General features: G+C 40.8%; 1 non-coding gene across 1 annotated transcript; it reads left to right on the forward strand.

Annotated features, from left to right (window-relative positions):
* Nucleotides 1-21,903: 21,903 nt before the first annotated feature.
* LOC145071602 (small nucleolar RNA R71) lies at nt 21,904-22,010 on the forward strand. Its single transcript, XR_013690608.1, has one exon. It is a non-coding gene; the product is annotated as a small nucleolar RNA R71 (small nucleolar RNA).
* The last annotated feature ends 539 nt before the right edge of the window (nt 22,011-22,549 follow it).

Genomic DNA, 22,549 nt, shown 5'->3' on the forward strand with positions numbered 1-22,549 from the left:
TGTTAAAAGTCTAACTAATTAGATATATCTGTATAATTGCTTATCGCGTCATGAGTATCCGTGTTATTGTACAACTTTAGTGTAGCTTTGCAATCAATATTAGTTAATGTGCGCAAAGCACATCTGATATGCAACCTGCTTGTTCCCTCAACATTCAGAACATTATCTCATCTTCGTCTTCCTGCAAGTTATCCAATCTAGCTTTGGAATATGCAACAAAATGTTGCTTAATATGTTTCTAGCTTTAAATTAGTTTAGACATCTTCAAAGTGCAATAAAGATTTAATTATCTGTTGGGCTGCTTTAATTAATGGACACTAGGTAATCCTTCCATAGATACCGCCTGATGCAAAACTTAGCAGTTCAAATGGTCAAAACAACACAGGGTAAAGAACGAGATCTAAAGGTCTTGGTAAATTTTATTCTCAATAATCAAAATCATGAAACCCTCCGGGAAAACAAAAACATACTTATAGGGAAAATAGAATTACCCTAGGAAAAAAAGGAAAGTAACTAAAATATTCCTAGGATTTCACTTAGAGATATACTCCATATAGAGATAATCTACTAATAAAATCTTTATTATTTAAATAAAGAAAAAAATAAACTAAAATGGAATAAAATCAGCCAATATTAGGTTGTGATTGGATGCCCATGCATCATCCTCCTCGCCTTGGAAAAGACTCGCCATCAAGTCTGCTAGTGCATCCACACCCCCTTCAAACGGCGATAAATCAGCCACATTAAAGGTAGCTGAAATGTTATAATGACCAGGTAGATCAACTTTATATGCATGATCATTAATCTTCTTAAAAACTCGATAAGGACCGTCAACACGAGGCTTCAACTTCCAAAAACAACCAGCTGGAAAACGCTTATTCTTTAGATGAATCCATACTAGATCACCTTCCTTGTAGACAACTTGCTTCCTATGCCTGTCGGCAAGGTTTTGATACTCAGTATTATGCTTACTAATCTGATCACGTACCTTTTGTTGGAGGGTTTTAATCTGGAGGAATGGATATTCGGCTTCAACGCAGGGCTTGAGGATGTAAAACATCCTCAAATACCTCGGACAAGTAAGAGAAAAAGGGCCCTACCGCTATTATAAATTTTTTATTTTTAAATAAATGTATATACAATATATAATAAAAAAAATTGGGCCCAGCAGCTACCCCCTCCCCCCCCCCCCCCCCCCCCCCCCGGTCAACACTAACATGGTCAACCACGAAAATGGGTGTTTAAATCAAGCGGAGTAAGCGGGTCTCAGCCATAAACTATCATGAATGTACGCATCCCCGTTGTGCGATTAATAGAACAATTGTATGCAGATTCAGCTTGAGAAAGGGTGAGGTCCCACTGCTTGGGGCTATTACGGACAAGACTTCGTAACAAATTTCATAAACTCCGGTTTGTGACTTCTGTTTTACCTTCCGTTTGCGGATGATGAGAGCTACTAAATTGAAAACTTGACCCCATGCTTTTCCAAAGTGCACGCCAAAAATGGCTAACGAACTTTACATCCCAATCTGAGGTTATAGTGGAGCTTAACAATTTCAAAAAAATACAACCGTGCAATTTGACTCGCATCATAAGTTTTAGCGTAGGGCACAAAATGAGCCATTTTAGAAAAGATGCCAATAACTACCATCACCAAATCTTTTTGTCTTTGAATTCGGGGTAAACCCAACACAAATTCCAAACTAACGTCCTCCCACGGGGGGACGGGAACAGGTAATGATGTATACAAGCCTGTATTGGTATGGTGGGTTTTGGCCACATGACATATGCGACATCACGCAATGATGCGGGCAACATCTCGCTCCATTTTGGGCCAATAAAAATGACCATGATTAAAGCTATGGTCTTGTCCCATCCAAAGTGACCTGCAAGATCTCCAAAATGGATTTCTAATATAATTTAGTCCCACAATGAGCTCACAGAGGCGCATAAGCGGGCATCCTTAAAAAGGTAACCCTCATGCTTTGAAAAATCGCGAAAGGGGCTTGTCTTGGCAGCTATTCCAAATAGTTCTGAAATCGGGATCATCCTAGCATAATTCTCAGAAAGTATCAAAGCCGCAGACCTCGAATTTCATCTCTGAAGCGAGCACCTGTTGTCGACTTAGAGCATCAGCAACGGTATTTGAGGTCCCAGCCTTGTGTAGGATGACAAATGAATAAGCTTGTAAAAATTCAACCTATTTGGCATGACGAGGGTTGAGCTTTTATTGCCCGTGGATGTATTTGAGTGCTTCGTGATCAGAATAGGAAATAAACTCATCAGTTATCAAGTAGTGACGCCAATACTCTAAACTTTGAGTAATGTCATAGAACTCCTTGTCATATGTAGAATATTTCAGCACATTTCATTGAACTTTTCACTAAAAAAGCGATCAATCTCTAATTTTGACTTAGTACACCGCCGGTCCCTAGGCCTGAAGCATCACATTCAACTTGAAATACTTTGTTAAAATTAGGGAAAACTAAAACAGGAGCATGTGTAACCCTCTGTTTTAATTCATCAACCACCTTTCTCGCCTCTTTAGTCCAACATAACTTCATGCCTTTCATGCACTCTGTCATAGGGGATAATAGTACTAAAATTCTGGATGAAACGCTGTAAAATGAGGCTAACCCATGAAAACTACGAATATCATGGATCATAGTGGGTGTAGGCCAGCTCATGATGGCTTCAACCTTCGATTCATCCCATCCATTTTCCATCGCCTGAAACTAAGTATCCAAGAAAGGTAACTTCGTTAGTAAGAAAATGACATTTCTTTTCGTTGGCATATAGTTTCTGCTCCTGCAAGACCTCAAAAACCTGTTGAAGGTGTGACGCATGTTGCTCGACATTCTTGCTAAAAACCAAAATGTCATCAAAATAAATGACCACAAAGTGACCTATAAAGGGTTTGAAAACATGGTTCATCAGACACATAAAAGTACTTGGTGCGTTTGATAAGCCAAAGGGCATCACCAACCACTCATATACCATGTCACGTGTCTTAAAGGCAGTTTTCCATTCATCACCAGGTCGCATGCGAATCTGATGGTATTCGCTCCATAAGTTAATTTTGGAGAAAACCGTTGACCCATGCAATTGATCGATTAAGTCATCAAAACGAGGAATATGGAATCAATATTTAATAATTATTTTATTGACAGGTCTACTATCAATGTACATACGAAAGTTCCCCTTTGTTTTGGAACTAACAAAGCTAGTACGGGGCACAACTCATACTCTCATGTATTATTCCCTTCTCAAATAGTTCGTAGACCTGTCGGTATAACTCTTCAAATTCTTTCGGATTCATGTTGTAGGCGGGTTTGTTTGGGATAGTGAAGCTTGGTAAAAAAATCTATACAATGTTGAATCTCCCTCATTAGGGGTAAGCCAAGTGGAATATCTTCTAGAAAAACATCTATAAACTCATTAATTAATGGCTGGACCAGATCTTGAACAATTGGGGAAAGGCCATTTTCTTCTGTTAATACTATAACATATATGATGGGTTGTGGGGTGAGCTTGGTTAAACCCATGAATTCTGTTTTGGATAGAAATAAGTTGTCAACAACACTTTCTCTTGTGTCGAGAGGTGCAAAGACTATATTAATCCCGTCCTTCTTGAAACTATATGTATTCAAAAACCCGTTGTGTTTGGTTCTTTGGTCGTATTACCAGGGTCTCCCTAATAACACGTGACAAGCATCCATGGGAATTACTTCCTACCAAACTTCGTCTTTATATTTTTTTCCAATTGAAAATTGAACCAAGCAATGTTTACTTACTTTGATGACATTCCTTTTTTTTAACCATGTGATTTAGTATGGTTCTGGATGGTTTTCCACCTTGAGACCTAATTTCTCAACCATCGTTGTTGCTACCATGTTGTCGCAGCTTCCCCCATCAATTATGACGTTATATAGCTTCCCCTTTGTTGTACACTTGGTGCGCAAAATGTTGTTTCACAACCATGAACTATCATCGACTGTTTTCGACACTTCAATATTTAAGACACGTTGTGTAATTAAAACATCGCCAAGATCTGCATACACCACCTCAATTTCACTCTCATCACTTTCTTCTTTCTCTTCAGTATTGTACACATTAACCGATTCTTCCACCAATGTAACTAGTTGTTTGTTCGGGAAATCTCTCGCAATGTGACCCACACCCTTACATTTGAAGCAATGATGGATACTAGGAGTGGGTGGGTTGATAGTAGTATCTATTGAGGTGTCGACTTTCGGGTTAGTTGTCTTGTGTGTTGGTGTCGATGGCGATCGTGAAGAAGTTATAAACATACTGCCTCCTGATTTCCCTCGGTTCTTTAATTGTTTTCCACCTTTAAAGGTAAGCGACATACATCCTCATACGTCTAATACTTTTGGAGATGAACGATGTCTACAATTTCAGGTTTAAGAGCACCTAAAATCGAGCAATAACCTATTCATCTTCTTCTTCGACAACACAACGCATTCTGAGTTGATCAAATTCGGCGATAAAGTCTTCAACAGAGGAACCCCTTTGGGCAACATTATGGTAATCTAGAAAGGCTTCTTGGCGGTGATTTATAGGAAGGAACTTGACTTGTAGTAACTTCATCTTTTACCAATTCTCGAATTTGGTCTTACCGTCCCTATGGCATCGGTTTTTCTTGTGTTCCCACCAAAGTGAAGTAGACTTTTGAAGCTTTATGGCCACAAGCTTTACTTTAATTGGGTCAGGGACATATTTGAGATCAAAAACTCGCTCCACCGTGTTTAGCCAATCAATAAAATCGTTTGGATGGGTTTTACCCTCAAACTCAGGAATCTCTATCTTCATTCCCAAGTTACGTAAAGCGTCTTCATTGTTTCGTCTATGGCTATGTTGTTGGTATGTTTCAAAGGTGTTGCGTCGGGGGGCACCGAAAGGGTTCTCTTCTTCGTCTTCAAAGTTGAGTTACGAACCGGTTAGCTCTGAATTTCTCCTCTCTTGTTGCAACTCCAACTATCTTACTCGTTGTTGTAAACTTTCAATTTCGATATCACGTGGGTCAGTGTGCTTGACGTCGTTGCCTCCATCGGCGTTCCTGTGAGGGTTACGTGTACCATGTCTGACCATTTGAACAATAACATGTTTGCTCGTTTGCTCTGATACCAAATAATGCAACACTTAGAAGTTCAAATGGTCAAAACAACACAGGGTAAAAAATGAGATCTAAAGGTCTTGGTAAATTTTATTCTCAATAATCAAAATCATCAAATCCCCAGGAAAGCAAAAACATACTTATATGGAAAATAGAATTACCCTAGGAAAAAAAGGAAAATAACTAAATTATTCCTAGGATTTCAATTAGAGATATACTCCATAAATAAAGATAATCTACTAATAAAAATCTTTATTATTTAAATAAAGAAAGAAATAAACTATATGGGACAAAATCTGCCAATATTAGTGTAACATCCAGTTCAGGTAAGCATTTGTCAAATTTAAGTTTTCAAAGGGTTTAATCCTACTCACGACGTGAGGAAGGTATGTCATGTCATGATGGGTTTAATGAGGACGCGCGTCATTTTAGGCTCATGACATGAGCATATGTTGGCTCATGATGTGAGACCTGCCTGAGAGGAAACCCTAAGTTTAGGGGTTTTACTCCCGTATTTAAAGGAAATAAGGGCAAGGGTTAGCCCACCCTCATCCGTCATCACCTCATTGCACTCCCCTTTGAAACCCTAGCCTCCATATTTGATCTTGAAGCTCATTTATGGTGTTTTTAGCCAAGGAGAAGAAGAGGAAGAGCATTTAGTTCACTATTTCTGCATTCAAGTCTCACCACTAAGCATTTGCTCATATTTTAGATCTTTTGTGAGTATCAAGTTCATTGCTTTATGAGTCCATTAGGCTAGATCTATATTTTTATGCTAAAAGCTTCATTTTCAAGATGATGTAAAGGTTGGAATCCATAAATTTGCCAACTTTATGGAACTCTAGGTCCCTTGAGTAGTATAGTATCTAGATCTGGAAGATAGTTGAGTTTTAAGACTCTTGCATGAGATTTGGTGTCATTTTTCTCTTTTGTGTCCTAACTAGTGTTTTGGACATGCTTTGGACATGCATGTCCAAAAAGCTACGACTTTTATGATGTTCTAGAGTAAATAGGACACTATGGAGGATTTGGTTGCTTGGCCAAAAGAGATTAAGAACTTCTGATCAGAGCATTCTTACGACGTGAGCACAACGAGTTTCAAGGCGTGAGGATGGCATTCCTCAGCTATTCTTGACTTATTATGTCATGACATGACTAGCAGCTATGGGGATTTTAAGTTTGAATTAACTTTAACTTTGACCAAGTTTGACATAGGGTTATTTTTGGTATTTTGAGTGGTAATTGAGATTTGGTTGCTATAGGATGAATAGTTGATGGGTAGAGCTGAGATTTGTAGCAGAGACCTATTCAGCTATTTGTTCAGACTGAGAGGTGAGTTTTCCCAGCTATACTTGTGGGTCAAAGGCACCAATACTGACCCACTAGATTATGTATCCTGATATAGAGGATGTTGTATACGGTAATGATCTGTAGATTTTCATGTTTGTCTGATGACTGGTTATATGTTTATTTGATGCTGAATATATGTTATATGTTACGTATATGTCGACATGGTATGGTTGGTTTGAGGTAGTACTGCTTTGTGCGGTAGCCAACAAACCCGGGAGCAAGGCAGACATAAGGTGTGGGCGTGAAGGGCAAGCCAGACTTATGTTGTGGGCTTGGGAGCAAGCCATATATGAGTTGTGGGCCTGATAGGCAAGCCAGACTCATACTGTGGGCAAACTCTTACCATGGGCTTAAGGGTAATCCATTTTGTTAGTTGTGGACCCAGTATGTGATGTTATATGTTGTGTGTGTTGGTATTTTAGGGGAGCTTAGTAAGCTTTGGCTTACAGTTTCATCTTATTGTTTCAGGTACTTCAGATGACCGTGGCAAGGCGAATGCATGATCTTTCACATCCTTTGGTTTTTATGTTGTTTGGATTTTAGGATACTGTGATTATTAAATTAAACTTTTGAAACAATGGTTTTGTAAACATTTATGGTTATGAGTTGTTTTTGAAAAGTTCGAATTTATTTTGATTTTTGGGATGTTACCAGTTGGTATTAAAGTCTTGGTTTGAGAGAATTGGAGGAGCATTCGTGTGGATCCAAACTCAAACTAAGGAACTGCAAAAGTTTTGAAACAACTTTCAATTTTTCTTTTTCAAAAGTAACCAAAGAAGGATGTGATGTGTACGATCAGCCGGAGCCAGAAAGTGTACCCCAAGTTAACAACTATATTTTGATATGATGCTTATGATAGAACATGTTAGCGATAGGCTAGGGATCTTCAATGAAATGCATGACAGAATTGCCTGATAGGCTAAGGTACTTCTTGTATGGAATTGACATCATTACTGTAGTTTCTTAATATATGCGTCATAATTGTACATAACTAGGATTTTGTAGATTGAGAATGTTTGGTTTAGCCTTATTTCCTGTTCCATGTTTGTTTGCGAGCTTAGGGTAGAATCAAGTATTCGACTGTCTATAGGATGTAGTGCTATGTATGACTAGCATACGCGAGTGTTGCAGGGTTGGTGGAAGTTTCATGGATGAGTATATTTATGTGAGCAGCCGGCCAGATGAGGAATGTTTAGCCACTCCCGAGAGAGTGAGGATAAGATGTACATGTATCCTAGTTGTTGTAATTGTGTTTAGTGGATGTGATGATCCTTGAGATAAATACGGTTTGGTGTGGAAGGTAGTATGGGCCCGTACCACTGAAAGCACAGGACCCGTACGTGTAGCAGGAAGACACAAAACCCAATGGTTAGTCTCGTCTCGTGATTGTAGCTGTGTATTGTGGCATTTCTTACATATTCTGGTTTATTTTTAGTATGGTGTTTACAAGAGGATCTGGTTCTGGGTTTAGAGCAAGTGGTCAGGATAGGCTAGGGATGACTGATGATTAGATTTGGGAGATCATCGCCACTGAGGTGGTTGCTGTTGTCTAGAGGTCTACCAGAGATGTTTGGGTCTATCAAGGCCGCTATGATTGAGCTCTTTGATGATCGATATGCTGCTCTTTCTGAGGCTGTTGTTGTTGCAGCTTCCGCAGCCGTTTCTACTGCAAGGGTTCGAGGAAAAAGAGCTTTCTAGTACTGGGACTTCGACAATATGAAGCCCCCGATGTTTGATGGGGTCTAGGACCCGATTGTATTGATGAGGTGATTGTATTGCTAACCAGAAGGTTAAGTGCTCCCTGAACCTTCTTCGGTCAGGTGTGAAAAATTGGTGGTTGGCTCTTACAATCCAGAGCAGAGAGTTGTTGTTACTTGGGAGCGGTTCTTGGAGATGTTTCGTTTGAGGTATGTTCCATTAGTGGAGAGGGTGAGGCTGGATTAAGAGTATTTGGATCTGAGACAAGGTATTAAGACGGTGACGGAGATTACCAAGATGTTTATTGAGAGGGATCTTTTATGTAATGAGTTTGCTGCTTCTAAGCAAGCTCATATAACCCAGTACTTGAGCATGCTCAAGACGGATATCCGCCAGTTTGTGTCCACCCAACGTTATGATACTCTTTCTGAGCTATAGTAGACCGCGGGGAGGCCGGAGATTGAGATAGATCTCCTCTATAAGGAGCTGAGGCAGACTCCTGCTCAGTCGTAGTGTAACATCCATAAAATTTGAGCCAATTTAAAAAATTTTCAACCAATTAAAACCAATAAATTATTACAAATGTTTTCAAAATAGTTGCAAGTTTGAGTATCCCAAAATCCAAATAGATAAAATATGAGGAGCTATGTGATCATGTCTTTGCCTTCCAACGACCCTCTGATGTACTTGAAACCAAAATTGAAACTGTAAGCCCGAAGCTTAGTGAGTTCCCCCAAAATACCCATACATAACAACAATATACATATAATCACAAACATCATACTATGGGTCCAATTTAGAAAATTGGGCCATATGTTGGTCTTTGACTCATGGTTGACTTTTGGGCGTTTGGATTGGGCCTTGGGCTTGAATCAAGTTAAGATAGGGGTAAAGAAGTCTTTTACCCCAAGCATGGATTTATGGTTTTTGTGTTGGAACCCAATTATTAATTGGGTGTTATTTTGGTGTTGACAGTTTGGGAATCTGTCATCCAGCAGCTGGGGTTGAGTCTGCGGGACTTCTGCAGTGTGGGGTTGAGTCTGTGGGACTTCAGTAGTGTCAGGTGAGTTACCTTCCAGTAGGGGTGGGTCTAAGGCACCAGTGCCGACCCACCAGTATGTGATTATGTTTGAGATGATTGTCTTTGTGATAATTATCTGTTTGCCATTATTTGATATGCTTATTGTGCTGGGATGCTATGAGATATGTGTTAGTAGTAGTAGGGGTGGAATAGTCCCCAGTTACCGGTTGATAGATACCTAAGACGGTTACCGATCGAAAGATACCGAAGGGGTTGACAGAACCCATGCATGCCTAGCAGTATGTTTATGATATGTTATTATGTGACCTGTATGGTTACGATATGCCATTATGTAAGCAGTATGTTTATGATATGATATTATGTGACCAATATGGTTATGATATGCCATTATGTGATTCAGTATGTTTATGTTATGTTATCACGGAACCAATATGTTTATGATATGTTATTATGTGATAGTGATAGGGGTGAAATAGTCCCCAGATACCGGTTGAAAGATACCGAAGGAGAGGTTAGCTCATTGTTACCGGTTGAAAGATACCGAAGGGGAGGTTAGCTCCCAGTTACCGGTTGAAAGATATCGAAGGAGAGGTTAGCTCCCAGTTACCGGTTGAAAGATACCGAAGGGGAGGTTAGTTCCTGAGTACCAGTTGAAAGATACTGAAGGGGAGTCTAGCTCCCAGTTATGCCAGACAAATACCGGTTGAAAGATACCGAGGGATAGGCATTATATGGTGTGATAGGGAAACTCACTAAGCTTCGTGCTTACGGTTTTTAGTTTTGGTTTAAGGTACTTCGTTTTCAAAGGATGGGAGCCGGCTCGATCGCAGCGCATCACACCATGTTTTCCGCACACGAGATCCTTGGGATTATACTCTGATATGGTTTTATGATACTATGTTTTGATTATTGACACTTTGGTTTTGACATGAGATATTATTATGAATGTTTTTATACTAATGGTTTTATGTAATAACTTAATTAAAACGAAATTTTTGGCCTTTATTTTTGGGATGTTACAAAAGCAAGTAAGGAGTTCACTAAAAACGTACCTAATCACAAGTACTGACATATAAGCATAAACCATATATAATCAGTAAGATAATGGATAAAAACATACCAGCAACCACGTCTGATGCTGCCCTGGCCTCCTTTGCCGTAAGCTGGAAGACGCGGCCCTTAGCCCTCGGGGGCGCTGCTCTACCATGACTCCCGTCAGTAATCCTCATTGTAGCTGGCGCTGGAGCTTGCGCCTGCTTGGTGGCTAGTAGGGGGCATTGGGCCTTCAGATGGCCCACCTGCTCATAATGGTAACAAATCCGGACTCCGAGAGCTGGAGTCTGCTGCCTGCAATCCCTGGCAAGATGGACCTGCTTGCCATATCTGTGGCACCCTCTCCGTGACCGGCAAACCCCCGAATGAGCCTTTCTGCACTTCCCACAATTGCGGCCCGACTATCCCCCAAACCTGGTATCAGTGGTCTTAGGCCACTTTTGTGTTGGATGTGACTGCGTCGGGGCCTGCCTCTGCTCCTGTAACTATAACTCAATCTCCAGCACACACAACATAGCGGCCTGTTGTAACTCTAGTAGTGTATCACATTGTTGGGTAGCAACAAACTGACGGATATTAGTCTTGATCATGCTCAGATAACGTGTCATCTGAGCCTGCTCGGAAGCAAACTCCAGGAAAAACATCGGCCTCTCAGTAAACATACAGGTGATCTCCGTCACCGACTCTGTACCCTGTGTCGGATCCAAAAACTCTTGTGACAGTCACTCGCGCTCGACCCGTGGAATGTAGAGAGCGCATAACATATCCCTCATTAGTATACGAACCAGTCATCAACCTCCACCAGTCCTTTGCCCCGAACCTCAGCAAGTTCAGGGCACATCTGACCTTCTGGTCAGTAGGACAAGATCACATGAAGAAACATCCCTTCACATAAGACAGCCACCTCATGGCTATGATCAGATCCTAAGTCCTATTGAAATTCAGGGGCTTTGTGTTATCAAAGTCTCTGAAACGACCCAAAAATACGACCCAAAAAATTCATTTTTCAATATAACCAAAAACCATAATCTGAGTGTCATATCATAAAACCATACGTGATGTATCCCAAACATAATAAAAACACTGTGCGGAAAACTGTATCATATCTATGTCATATCAAAATCAAAAACTAAATCATCTCCCAGGATAAAAGCTGAAGTTGTGGTGTGTGCGATGCCATCATCCCGAGCTCTTCCCTCTGCATGCGAAAGTACCTGAAACCAAAACTGAAACTGTAAGCACAAAGCTTAGTGAGCTCCCCCAAACTACCACATACCATACAATAACATATCAAGCACATACTGGGGCCTTGCCCCCTCCATCGGACCGAAGTCTGAAGCTGACTGACTGGGACCTTGTCCCCTACATCGGACCGAAGTCCGAAGCTAACTGACTGGGGCCTTGCACCCTCCATCGGACCGAAGTCCGAAGCTGACTGGGACCTTGTCCCTTACATCGAACCGTAGTCCGAAGCTGACATCGGACCGAAGTCCGAAGCTGACTGGGACCTTGTCCCCTACATCGAACCGAAGTTCGAAGCTAAAATCGGACCGAAGTCCGAAGCTGACTGGGACCTTGTCCCCTACATCGGACCGAAGTCCGAAGCTAACTGAACATAGCATAAACATATCACTAGCATGAACACACATAAATCCTGCCTGAGCCACGAAGGCATCAAACATACTAACTACTGCATCTGATCAAAATCCGGATACTACTGCTAGCTAAACGGGCTGGCATTGTGGCCTTAGACCCGTTCCTACTGGAAGGAAACTCACCTCGTGAACTGGCTGCTGAGTGAATGGCTCTGAGGGCTAACTGCTGCTGCTCCGGTATCTCCCCGGCTACAAGTCCATAAACACACTCAATCAAATACTAAACACTGCACTGGGTAAAATGACTCTTTTACCCTTGGTCAAAGTCAACTCTCGGTCAAAGTCAACCCACAGTTGACCTGACTCGCCGAGTTGGGCCGCCAACTCGTCGAGTCTCTATTCTCACTCCTCGACCCTACTCGCTGCTACTCGTCGAGTATGGCATCGACTCGACGAGTACCCTCTCGATCCAAGAACTCAGACAATCTTCATCCGACTCGCCGAGTCATATGAACAACTCGACGAGTTGTTCTTGAGCTTAAGAAGATTGCCTTGGACTCGCCGAGTTGTATGAACAACTCGCCGAGTCCCTCCATTACCGAGTCTACCCTCAAACTAACTGAGTCCACTCCACTACTCACTGGTCCCACTCGACACCGCTCAAAAGGAAGAAATCGGGGACTCGCGACTCGACTCGCCGAGTCGTTCTTCCGACTCGCCGAGTCACCGCCATGCAACTATTCTACACTCGATTCTGCTCGAATCCAATACATACAAATGATAGATCTGAGTCCAATAAGCTGATTTACCACGTAAAGTTTCCAACTTTACGTGTACAAACACATGAACAAGGGAATAAAGGCTAAAAAGGCACTTAAAAGGGTAGATCTAGGGTTATGATGCAAGATAGCTCCATAAAGGCAATAGATCTGGGTTCTACAACTCCTAAATGAACAGATCTAAAGATATCTCGGCATAATAGGGCTTCCATATCAACATAAGGCTTGAGAAAAGCATCAACTAGATCTAGAAGGGGTTTTAAAGCATAAAAGGGAAGGAAATCTGAAGAATACCTCAAAGAGCTCTTGCTTTCCCTTGAATCTCTGCTCTACAATCCTTCTCCTTGCTCCTTTCTTCTTCTCCTTCTTCAAGCCTTCACAAATGCACACAAGATCACTTAAGACACTCAAGATCGAATTAGGGTTTTCTCACAGCTTCTGAGGGTGAAGGAGGCGAGATTGGAGGCCATAAGGTGGCTTAAATAGTGGGCACCCCGGGGATTTAGGGTTTCTCCCAGACGGACAGACTCGCCGAGTCTAGAATATAGACTCGCCGAGTCGCCAGCTAACACGTGCTCGAAATCCCGTCCCTACTCGGCGAGTCAGGCTATGAACTCGCCGAGTCCCTCTTGCAAAACTTCAAAATAAATACCAAGGAATCATCATACCGGAGACGGGTCGTTACAGTCTCGGTACTAAAAACATCTACTGGCTCCTCCCCCTGCCACTATTACTGTTGTTGTAGCTGCTGCGGCAGCCGTCTTAGCTAGGGATGCATATATGTCATCAAAATACTCCATCATGGCGGTCTTAATAGATCCAAGCATCTATGGTATCTGACACCGGACAATCTCGACCACCTCCTCGCGGATGATCTCCCTGACATGATCCTCTGTCAATGTTGGCCTATCCTAGTTGGTAGCTGATGTGTGCAAACTCACTTAGCTTTAAACATACTTTTAATTATCAAATAACACACAAAAGGCAATGAACCTATCAATTGTGGTATAGTTAAATAAGCATGGTATCGATCATAGGGAACGGCAAATTAAAATTAAAAACTAATTTTATCTAAGTTAATTAATAAGTAGGGTTTTTATCTAGTTTTACAAGACTAGAAACTTACTAACTATTACTTACTTAAAAACTAGAAAACAAAATACTAACTAGATTCAATAAATGGAAGGGAACTTCTGTTTAGTTCAACTTAGTTGATTCTATGGTTGATTTCAAGGTAATGGTGCAATGGATTAATTCTTTCGTTGGTTACCGATTCAAGTGATTAGATTCGCATTCACTACACTAATCCTTAGCAAATAAACTAACTTAAACAGTGGCCAATTGTCTAATTTAATTAGATTTACTAGATTAATTATTCGGGTTAATTTAGACTTGCAATAGTTAACTAATTTAATCTTTTAATTAACTTCTTGTTGATGGTCATCACACAAGCTTGCACATGAATTTACTTAATTTTCTTATTAATTCTAGTTTCATATTCATTAATCCTAGACATATGGCATAGTGATCACGTAGCATATGAGGTTAATAATCAATAGATGTTCATGCTAATCAATTATCTTCCTATTAACAGAAAATTAATTATTATTCACACACAAGGTTCTTTAGCAAGCTAAAATAACAAAAATTCACCAACTTAGAATTAATCCTACTAATCAATCAAACCATATTGTCAACTTTGTATCCCCAAACAGAAGTCTAAAGGTTTTAGCTCATAATTGAAGTAAATAACAGCAAACAAACAGAGTCAAATTGTTTAACCAGAATGATAAAACAAAAGAATAAGTGGAATGATGAAAATTTGCCTTAATTCTTCTTCGGGATTGAATTCTAGCTTCTCTCGTCGTCTTCTAGGGTTTTTCTGCCTTCTCAATCGCAGCTAAACTCTTCTGAATCGTTCCCGAATTCTGCTCTATCGTTCTGAAGAGTTATCTCTATATATACGAATCGACTCGTCGAGTCAGGTGGCGAATCGTCGAGTCCATCTCTCAGTCCTCGTATTGTGATAAGTCTCTGGGATCCCGAGTCATTATCTTCTTGATTCTTTGATCGGACTCGCCGAGTAGTCGACCCTACTCACCGAGTAGGTATTATTTTTTGGTGGTTTTCTTCTTTGTTCCATTCTTGATCTCTCAACCGCTCCTCCTGCTTCCGAGCTTCATTTTTGGACTGAAAATATAATTCAAACACTTTTAAGTACCTTTTTTTTTTCCATAAAATGCAATAATTTAGCTAATAAATGAATAAAAATCTATACTTAATATGAACTAAATATGCACATATCAAAATACCCCACACTTGACTTTTGCTTGCCCCCAAGCAAAACTAAATTTTAAAACATTAGAATCACATATGACAACTCCAATCTAACCCAACCATTATGCCAAGACCGCAACGCATGCATTTGTGTCTAAAATTTTTCCTAAGGACCTCCCATACTCCAAATACTCACAATCCTCATAAACACTCGCCCACTCACCCCAAACTATGCTCATTTTATGTAACCCTCCGAATCCATCCACATAAAACCTCTTACCCTCAAGGTATTTTTAATTGAGCAACCCAAGCATACATAATCTAGAAATACACTTTTCGATACCACTATGGAGCTCTTTTGGAATTCTTCACTTCCTTTGATAATTTGATCTTTGATTTCTTTGAATTCACCACCTTTATTGATTTTTGGTATCTTCAACTTTTTGAATTTCTTCGGAATTTTCGATCTTTTGATCTTCACTTTGATTACTCCAAAATTCTTACAACTTTTCTTGTAATTTTTTTTTTTTTTTCGTGTACCTCACTTTTTTCACTCAAAACCCTACATGCTTAAGCAGGGGTGCTCAATCTCAACCTTTATTAGCTAACGATAACAATCTTCCTGGATACATTTCAGGTTTAGGCTGCTAAACATATTGCATCCCTCAGGCTGTGCAAGGTCGTGTTTTTGTCCCATGATTTCATTGGAATAAGGAAGCCACAAATGCATTAGAATGTATATAGGCTCAACTAAACATTTGGGTTTTCGTGCAATTATCAACACAATTCTAACATGGAATCCTAATTTGCTTTTACCAAAATTTTCTAAATTAAGTCCTAAGTAATATTTTTGGTATGCAAAAAAATTTTAAAATTAATCTAAGTTAAGACTCTAAATTTTCTAATATGAAACCAACCCCCTACCCCACACTTAATTAATGCTATGTCCTCATTGCATATTATGCATGATAAAAACATAAAAAGAGAATAAAGAGGAAATTGGAACAAACTCCCCTGGGATAGCAGTTGATAGGTTGGTCACTTTCATTTTAGCTCCAACTTCAATTGACTTTAGACATGGGAACATCTCATCCATGTCTTGGGTGTCAAAATCTCGTGTGGGTCGCTCCAAATACGCGGAAAAACAGTATAAGATCTTTAGGAATCAATATGGGAAGAATAAATGGTCAAGTGGTACTCTTATCAGCATCAGATCAGCAGTCCCCTTTGTTTAAAAATGAATGAATCGTCGAGTCATATATGTGACTCGTCTAGAATAAGCGCGGACATCTTCGTATGTGTGAGAATACTAGGCGACTCGTCGAGTCAGTTTAGTGCACTCGTCGAGTAGACCGCTGGACGAAAAAAAAATGGCATTCTGCATTTGTTCCAGCCTCCAACAAATCTTCAAAACTTTCTCCTCACTTCTGGACTTACTCGCTAATATCCCTAAGGACCGGACTCGATACTTTGACTCTAATGCTTCCCTCTCTTGACTCTCTATCACTCTTATAACCCTTTTGACTCTAGAACTTTAACTCTCCTATGCAAGCATTCCTAATTCAATTCTGAAAAATAATCAAGGCAAACACACATTAAACAAAATAGTAAAAAGTCTTAACACATTCAAACAAACCAAATAAAAAACAAAAACATAAAAATAGAAATTGAAAATTGTCTAATAGAAACGCAAATAAATTAATCCTCCTCCTCGTCATGATCTGGTGCTGCTCCACTTCCTCCCGCACCACTCCTTCGTGTACTAATCACCTCGTCCCACAATGGAATATACGGAAAGTTACCGCCATCGATATGCGGTATGTTGAAGTGATCGAAAATCCGGATATGTGATTGATTGCTAAAATTGATGCCCCGCGCCATTTGATCTTGTAGCCGCCTCATCTCCACATTGTACCAATCCATTGATACCTCTTCATTATCAACCGGAATCACCGGCGACTCTTCCTCCACATCTCGCTCCTTCCTCGATCGGACCCTCCTTCCCGGTGCTTGGGGACCAATTACCGGATCATCATGCGGGATAGCATAATGACCACTACCATAGTCTTCAATAATCCTAGCCCGCCGGAAAAGAATTGGATTGAATGGAGGCGTAGGAATCATCTTCGTATGTGTGAGAATACTAGGCGACTCGTCGAGTCAGTTTAGTGCACTCGTCGAGTAGACCGCTAGACGAAAAAAAAATGGCATTCTGCATTTGTTCCAGCCTCCAACAAATCTTCAAAACTTTCTCCTCACTTCTGGACTTACTCGCTAATGTCCCTAAGGACCGTACTCGATACTTTGACTCTAATGCTTCCCTCTCTTGACTCTCTATCACTCTTATAACCCTTTTGACTCTAGAACTTTAACTCTCCTATGCAAGCATTCCTAATTCAGTTCTGAAAAATAATCAAGGCAAACACACATTAAACAAAACAGTAAAAAGTCTTAACACATTCAAACAAACCAAATAAAAAACAAAAACATAAAAATAGAAATTGAAAATTGTCTAATAGAAACGCAAATAAATTAATCCTCCTCCTCGTCATGATCTGGTGCTGCTCCACTTCCTCCCGCACCACTCCTTCGTGTACTAATCACCTCGTCCCACAATGGAATATACGGAAAGTTACCGCCATCGATATGCGGTATGTTGAAGTGATCGAAAATCCGGATATGTGATTGATTGCTAAAATTGATGCCCCGTGCCATTTGATCTTGTAGCCGCCTCATCTCCACATTGTACCAATCCATTGATACCTCTTCATTATCAACCGGAATCACCGGCGACTCTTCCTCCACATCTCGCTCCTTCCTCGATCGGACCCTCCTTCCCGGTGCTTGGGGACCAATTACCGGATCATCATGCGGGATAGCATAATGACCACCACCATAGTGTTCAATAATCCTAGCCCGCCGGAAAAGAATTGGATTGAATGGAGGCGTAGGAATCATCGTCATAAAGTTCCATGCACCACGGGTCATCAACCCAAACGAGTTGGCTAGCCGGGTGACAAACATACCACCATTAATTCGAGAAGTTTTGCGATCCTTGACCGCACCCTCCGATAGATATGAAGCGAAACACCATGGAATATTGCAAAAAATGCCGGGTGTGATAATGCTCCATAAATAGAAGACATCAAGGTTAGAAACCTTGTCATCATCCTTCCTTTGGTTAATAGTGGATGAAATGAGACGATGAATAAGGCGGTGTGTAGGCGATCGAATGTTCCCCTCTTGCGCCGATTTCAGAATATAAACTTTTTTGCCAATCATGTTCCACCACCCCGTGCTCGTAACTCCATCAGGAAACACCATGTGGGATTGCTCCAAAAAGGCCCGAAAGATATCTGTTGAGACCAAGGGCTGGTCATAAATTCCCAATCGACAGGCAAGATCGAGCACAAAACATTGATGAAATTCACCCCCAAGGCAGAAACTGAAACTTGCTGGGTGATAACAATCCACTCCCCCGTGAAAGACACTATGGAGAAGAACTCTAGGCATAGCTCCAAATACATCGGCTCTTGAATTCGAAAGACCCGGCTCCACCCCTCACAAATCATCGTTTCTCCTTCGTGGGTAAACTCCTTTAAAAGATATGGAGCTAACTCCTCTTCATAGCGTACATTTTGCAACCAATCCTAATCTATCCTATTGGGCACGTATATTTCCTTCTTCCTTATGTCGGCTAACTTCTTCTTCCACTTCTACATTGTTAAAGCAGACTCAATTTGTGGGAAATTCAACCAAGGAAAGTCCCCTTGGTGTCCCCCAGAACTTTGCCCCCTGCTGAACATTCTTTCTGCAAAACAAAGATACAAAACCCAGAAACATAGATTATAATTAAAAGACGTCATGCACATCTTCCCCGACTCGACTCGTCGAGTCCATGTACGACTCGGCGAGTTGCAAGAACTGCACGAGTCAGTCAGCGAGTCGGTCTAAATTGGACCAGGAAATCTCAAAATTTCTTCCAGGGTTTTGTCTAGACATATGTATATAAGGTATTTAGGCAAGAATAAACATGCAAAACATCATAATTCATGAAAAATCGAAACCCTAGAAATTTAATAATTTTCAAAATCTGTTTTTTCTATGCAATTTCCATCATAGATAGCCTTAGAATCATGCTTTTAACAGAAAAGAGGAAGAAATTTGTTACCCTTTTTGTGATGGAACTTGAAAAAAATTGAAGAACAATGAAGAGGAAGATGAATGCTTGAGAGGGAATTGAGAGAGAGGCGCACGACGAGTGTGTGTAAAAACTGATTCTTTTAGGGTTAGAACCCTAGTTACCAGTTGTAAAAGTAATTCTTTTTATTATTTTTTTTCTGTGAATAATACCGACTCGGCGAGTCTGGTCGCGATGCCATTTTTTTCTGAAATCTATATCTACTCGTCGAGTCATGGGCAGACTCGGCGAGTCTCTTGCAAACAATTCAAAAAAATTTTAAAATTCTTGTCATTTATTAAGAAAAGAAAATTTATTTCACCCCACACTTAGTCCATACGCACTCTCAAGCAGACATGTCCGATGATTTGGAAGATTAAAATTCTAAAAAAAACGAAAAAAATTTCAAACAAAACTCAAAAAGGTAAAAGAAAGCAAACTCTAAACAACGAGTTGCCTCCCGCCAAGTGCTTCTTTTTAAGGAGTCGTTAGCTGGACTCCTTCCCATCTACGTCTCGTCATCTTCCAGCATTGGGAATGCACGCCTAGTCTTTTGTGGTTTGTACTTCGTTTTGTAAGCGTGATTCTTGTTTTTGTAAGCCTGTTTTGCTTCCTCTCTCTTCTTTTTCATAACATCATTCTCAGCTGCTTGGGCTTCCATTCTCCTCTTTTTCTTCTTCACCCCATTCGTTTTCACCTTCTTTTGCACTTCTTTTCCTTCTAACTGAATTACTTCGTATTTTGTGAAGGTGCATGCTCTAGGTTTGGTAATGGATGGTTGATCAGCTTTCACACTCCTTTCTTTTGCCTCCCCTTCTTTTTCTATGCTCACCCCATCTTCAAGTGTAATTGCATTAAGACATGCTATATAGGCATGTTGAACTTCCGTATCCATGTCTTCCTTTTCTGTTTGTTCTCTTAAAGAATGAGGAAAAATATCCAAATCCAAACTATACAGAGGACTAGCAACAAACAGATCTAAATCACCCAAGTTGTTATCAAATTCGACTGGACTCGTTGAGTCCAGTAAAGTGACTCGGCGAGTCTGATCGTATTCCATCATTTCTTGGGTGTTTTCTGAGTCGGCTCCTTCTAGTAGCTTTTCTAACTCCTCCAAGTCCTTGTTAGCATCTCTATCCTCTCTAGAATGTAGCAGAAACTTGCTTGGATCTTCTTTTTGCAAAAGTGCAAGCTCTTTCTCTAGTATCTCATCCTCCAAATGGATAAATGAGATTTCTTCCTTTATTTCCTCTTCTTGCTTGGCTTCTGGTACAGCTCTAAACATTGTGGATTCGTCACCTACCCTTAATGTTAGTGTAGACTCACATACATCAATTAAGGCGCATGCGGTGTTTAAAAATGATCTCCCCAAAATGATTGGAATTTTGGGGTCTTCTTCCATGTCAACCACCACAAAGTCTACCGGAAATATAAACTTGTCAGCTTTAATAAGGAGATCCTCACAAACGCCTTGTGGATGAATTATTGTCTTGTCTGCCAAATGGATCTTCATATTTACCGGTCTTGGCTCCGGTAAATTCAACCTTTTAAAGAAAGAGAAAGGCATCAGATTGATGCTTGCACCCGAGTCGGTCAATGCTTGGGTGACAACTTCATTACCAAACTGGCATGGAATTATAATATTCCCCGGATCGCCTTTCTTTTAGGGTAGCTCACCCAATAGTATCTCCGCGACTTCAGCCAAATCTTTCCTAGCAGCAAAAAGACCTTTTAGCAAGTTGAAGTATTTGGGTGTCTGGAGCATCGTTTCTACAAATGGCACATTAACTTGTAGGGCTTTAACATGCTTCATGAAGGTTTTATATGCTTCAACTTTTTCCGCAGGCATGGCTTTAATTGGGTATGGCAAAGGAGGATTATATGGCTTTAAAGGACTGACAGTTTTATCATTCACACATGGACTCGTCGAGACCACTAGAGGGACTCAGCGAGTCAGATCGGGTTTTGCTGGAGCCGACTCTTCTGCCCTTTCTGTCTTCCTTTTGGAGATTCTCAGTGTATCTGTGAATATTTCTTCCTTGCTGGAGGTCACTGCACTCACATTCTCCATTCTTGGATTGGTTTCAGTATTACTTGGAAGTTGACCCGGTCTTCTTTCGTTCACTTGGTGTGCAAGCTGTCCCAGCTATTTCTCAATGTTGAGGATGGATGCCTGCTGATTCCTTAGCATGTTTCTGGTCTCATGTATTGCGGCCTCGTGATCATTGTGTCTCTTTTCAGACGCGGCTATGAATCTAGTGAACATTTCTTCCAAATCATCTTTCTTTTCTACCGGTTCTTCTCTTTGATATAGTCCCCTCTGCTTCTGCTTGTATTTTTCCTCCTTAGCCTTCTTATACTCTTCGTATGGGAGCCATTCCTTCTTAGGTTTTCGCCAATTTTCGTCGTTTCGATCGCCACTTGAATAGATGACTTGAGCTTTCTTATTTCCATTCTCATCCAAATCACAATCCTTTGTTAGATGGGGACCTCTACAATTTTCACATCCTACCCTCATAGCATGGATTGTTTGATCCATTTTTGTCATTCTTCTATCAAGACTATCAAGCTTAGCTATCACCGCCGCTATGCTATCATTTGCCACGTTCACTACTCCCCGACTTACTTCGTTTCTTGGATTGTGGTATTCTCTAGAGTGCTTATAGAATTCTTCAATTAGCTCCTTGATTACCGGGGGCGCCTTCTTCGTGAGCGGATCTTGAGAATCGAGTAATTGCTTTGTGGTGACATTGACTCCATCGTAGAAAATGGAGACCTCTTGTTGGCTATTAAGGTCGTGATGTGGGCAATTTCTAAGCAAACTCTTGTACCTTTCCCATGCTTCATATAGAGATTCTCCGGGCTGTTGCTCGAAGTTGGCAATTGCTTTCTTTAGCTTGGCTATTTTGGAGGGTGGACAAAAGTGATCTATGAACTCCTCTTTCATCTTGGCCCATGTGGTGACTGATTCGGGAGGAAGTGACTTTAGCCAATCCTTTGCAGCTTCTTTGAACGTGAGTGGGAGCATGCGAAGAAGCTGGGTCTCACGAGGGACATTCGGTACATTGAAGTAGTCGGCCACATCATTCACTTCGTCCAAGTGCTTGTAGGCGTCTTCGTGATCCTTCCCATAAAAAGGAATCTCCTTGAGTTGAGCGAGAATATGGCCTTTTAGTTCGAAAGTGGCGGTTACGGGAATTGCGGGCTGCACAAGTCCCGGGTCGGTGTCATCGTGCATCCTCTTCTTCCATTCCCCCATGGGGACTTCATCGATATTAGCCATAGTGATGACTAAATCGTCTTCAAAATCGGAGTCGTGCTCGAATGTGGGTTCTTCTTCTTCCTCGGTCTCGTATTCGATATCTTCTTGAATTGGGTCTTCAATAGTCAAAGAGGCACTGGATGCTCCGGATTTGCTGCTCCTCTTCTTGCTGAAAA

Source organism: Lactuca serriola, chromosome 8 (assembly GCF_051521515.1).
Source record: "Lactuca serriola cultivar US96UC23 chromosome 8, Lser_US96UC23_V15, whole genome shotgun sequence".
In the NCBI taxonomy this organism is placed as follows: domain Eukaryota; kingdom Viridiplantae; phylum Streptophyta; class Magnoliopsida; order Asterales; family Asteraceae; genus Lactuca; species Lactuca serriola.